Here is a 4341-nt window from a genome sequence, read left to right on the forward strand (position 1 = left end):
GCTGAATCAAGATACCTCTTAACCTTTGCTTCAGAAGATTCTAGCCTCGCAATCTGCCATATGTTCTTCTTTTAGTCTGCAGAGGTTTAGGACTACAGTCTTCAAGGGGCGTTCCTTCAGAAGGGTGCTGTTGATAGCTTTTCCTTCACGTTGGTTTCCTCGATAGCGCCTGTCTTGAGGTCTTCTTTGAATAGCTCCTTCAGTTGTTCTATTTCCTCCCTCTTCCACAGATGTCGGGCTGCTTTAGAGTCCTTGAGATCATCCTGTGGCTGATGAATGTTGCTCGATTTTAGGGCAACAAGTTTGCTCACTGCCCTTCAGCCAAGATCAGTTTTGACAAGCTTATCATGGAGACGATAATATCTGGATTGTTTCAGGGTCTTGTGCTGGGCTAGCCCTGGAAGATGATCCTTTTCATCTGGCATGTGGACATGCATGCCAGTGGCAAGAGATTTCCTTATGATTGTGGCAGATATTCTTCCCTCCGTGAAAATCTCCTCTCTTTGGAATGTTCGCCATACAGATGTTGAAACCTGCAAAGATGCAAGGGCCATCCCGTTGCTTGAAAGGGATAGCTGCTCAACCTGTGGGGTAGCTGCCGTGAACTTACAGTTCTTAAGTACATGTCCATCATTTTGTGCAAATCTTCATACGCCCAGATAACCGCAGAACCATACTGGTTAGCTGTCTTGTGGTTACTTACAAATATTATGTAACGAGCCTGGTCTTCGCCTGTGCCCGGGTGGTACACGGCGGCCCTAAATTCAGTTACTGTCATATTTGCAATGACCCCACTTCTTCCATTATTGTCGATGACGAGACGAGTCATTAACCAATCTCTTACTTCGCAGTGAGTTCTGTCACTCGTAATTCTTTGAACCTCGGTTCCCTGACTCGTTTCCTTTGACAAATCGCCAAGCTGTTTTCTTGCGTTTATTCGCTGATCACCATGGCAGATTTGGTAGAGGTTTTCACCGGTAATGAGTTTCTTGAAATCTTCTTCGTGCTTCTGAAGCTTTCTTCTTAGAACTTTCTTCTTTTGGGCCTATGACCAGGAAGACATCAGATCCCGGCGGGTGTTAACGTGTCAACGCTTGCTTCAGACATGATAAGTTTGTGTTCTTGCATCAAAAATTTGAAAAATAAATGCAAACTCATAAGACATGAGAGCACAGTTCCAGATTGGTACTTGGAAACAGCATATGACAACCAATGCTTCAAAAGAGTTACTCCTTCTTTTCCAGGAATCAGGAGCAGGCACATGGGTGGTTTTGGATTGTCTCGTCTGATTATAGTCTCATTCATTTGAAGCCTTTTTGACACTTGAAACCTGGGATTTGTACTGTTGCGCTATTTTTTCGCTGTGGTATCCTCCTTTTACGTTCGTCAACCACTCATAGAACTCCGTCAGAATTGTTCCCGCGCCTAGGTCATCGCTGCCAGCTTGGCCTTCGGTCTCGATTTTCTTGTCGTTCATTTCATCATCACTTGGGACCCAGCTTGTGTCCAATACTTCATCATTATCGCTGTCATCTCCATCTAGTGATGCGTGAAATGCTTTATGCATGCTATCTTCGTTATCTCGCGCCAGTTCTTCAGCAGACTCAAGGGTACTTTTGAAGGTATGGCCTTCAGCTATACTTCTGTCTTCTGTCTTCAGTCTTGCTTTTGTCTTTGCCGATTACCTCAATAAGCTCAATTAATAGTCCCTCGCATTCTTTAGACAGAGGGGACGAAGCATTTGAGGTGTCCGATTGTGGAGAAGTATCTGAATCCGACTCTTCACTACAGAGGTAATCAGGATCTAATTTTAGACTCTTCTCACTGTCGGAGAGAGATCTCAACATATTCAAAATGTTCGTTCTTCATACGACTATTTGCACTTTCTTCATCTTTGTAAATCTCGTCTTGACACGTGTTCTCTGTATCCGCATTACTGGAACTTTCCCTGTCATTGCTCCCCATTTATGTTTCCTTTCCATTCCTCATTGAAACTTTCACTTACTAGCCCTCTGTATTCTTTAGAACTGTCAAGAAGGTAATCACTGTTGCTGTCACTGGTGTTTTCGTTTCTTGGCTCTAGCTCTTGTTTTCTTAACTTCATTCTTTTTCCACACTTTGTGCACAAGCCTGTCATACTCTTCGTCACTGTCTTTATTATGTTTCTTTTTCTTATTTTCCTCTCAGCTCTTCTTCCTAATTATTCAAAATCTTGACCACTGTACATGTCGTTGTCCTCTGGGTTGCATTTAACATCTTGCCTGCTAAAATCGTTAGCTTCATCGCATGAATCATAACGTTCCCCTTGCAGCTTCTCTTATCTGATTTGACCTGTTCATTCGTCCCTGCTCTTTGATTTCTTTGCCGTTTTAGGTATGAATTTACGTTTGAGAGTGACGCTTGAGGGGCCTGCGCTAATGCCATCACATATGCTGACGTTTTTGGTTTCAGATTGTGAATGCCACTTTGAAGGTGTTTATCAAGCTAGAATAAAGGCGTCTTAGACCTCTTACATGGCGAGAGGGGGCAGAATTTTACTCGCCGATTGGGTGCCTTTTTCTCCCCAGTCAAATAACCATGAAGCTTGCGCCGCAATTTTGACATGCAATGGACTTCTTCCTGGTGGCGACTAAGATTTTTTACACTTCGACCACACTTTTTACAGATCCTAGAACTCCTCTCACGGCGTTTGACATTAGAGAATGTTGACATACCATCATATGCAGAGGTTGAAGGAACTTCTTTTCTGTCCTTTTCATTCATACTATTAATTGGAAAAAATGAAGGAAGTGCTGAGTTTTTAAAGTATGTCAATAACAAAAGTTTGTGGTTAATTTTAACCCACATTTGCCCAACATTGGTAAAATCATTAAGTCGTATAGCCATTTCATTTATGATTCACCAACATTAGCACAGATTTTTCCCAAAGGGTCAATCATTCCATCTCATAGAAGGGCCAAAACCATCAAAGAGCTCCTAGCGGGACCCAAGGGATCTAATTATACTAACAACGACCATTCTGCTGCAGGTTGTTTTAAATGTAGCAAAAAAATGTGATTTATGTAAGAACTTTTTAAAGGAGGATAAGATTTTTTACAGCGCTCGTACAGATCGTTATTACACTATTAGGCAACATCTTGGTTGCAAATCTAAAAATGTGATTTATTTGACCACTTGCAAGAAGTGTAAGGTTCAGTATGTGGGTTCAACATCCAATGAATTTAAGGTCAGGTTTAGGAATCACAAATCGGCTATGCTTACTAACAAGACTACGTGCGAATTAGCCGTGCATTTCAATACGGTTGAACACCAGATGTCTGACTTTGAATTCATTGTTATCAAAAAAATTGTTAATGAAAGTGAAGATCACATTGATAGGCGTTTACTCACAAGGGAAGCTTTTTGGTGCTCCAAGTTGTGTACTCTTCATCCCTACGGCCTTGGGGTGGCTCAATAGTCTAAAAAATGACTTTTTTTAAACATGTCTTTCAAACATATGCAACCAGTACAGAAAATGTTCTTTTAACATACAGTACCGCTCAAAGGTAAGTTGACAGTCTCGACTCGATCCTCGAAACTCGATTCTCGCGTCGCGAAGGTTGAGACGTTCGAGTCTCGAGACGCGAGAATCGAGGCTCGAGAATCGAGAGTTGAGAAAGATGGACTTTGGAATATGCATAAACTCGAGAAGAACTCGAGAAAGCGATTTATGCCTCGAAGAAATGAACAATTCCGCTAACGGAGCCTTTGTACGCAATATTCATGTCGACTCTAAGCAAGCTTTCAATGTTCTTGGCCCGCGAAAAAAATGTTATCTTCATTATCCTTCGGCATGTAGAAAAATAATGTCGCGATCTTATTCACTTGTTCTGAAAAAAATACACGAGTTTCTGACGCGTTCCCCAGGCACAAACCCAGTCACAAACTAGCGAAATGACCAAGGACATGTAATTTATCAGAGTAAAAAGGGGCCTCGTTCGACAGTTGGCGTTGTAATATCAACAAACTGGAATTCCGAATACTACCGCGTCTTTCCAATCGTGACAAAGGCTGAATTGAAACTTTGTCATGAAAATCATTAAAAGACGAATGGTCAATTATGATCGCAATTCTGCTTGCTCGTTTTGGATGTCAAGAGAATCGAAAGAGAAAATAATATTATAACATGCTCTAAAAACTCGCACGGGTATACGCAATTATTCATTTATTGCTGTCTCAAGCCAACACAACGGCACAATTGAGTAAACGTGAAAATCTTCATTCGTTTGTTGTATGAAACTTGTCAGGTACATTAACCATGCGCATGAACTGACACAAATTTTGCGACCATTATTTTTCAAA

This window comes from Montipora capricornis, chromosome 14 (assembly GCF_036669925.1).
Source record: "Montipora capricornis isolate CH-2021 chromosome 14, ASM3666992v2, whole genome shotgun sequence".
NCBI classification, from domain to species: Eukaryota; Metazoa; Cnidaria; class Anthozoa; order Scleractinia; family Acroporidae; genus Montipora; species Montipora capricornis.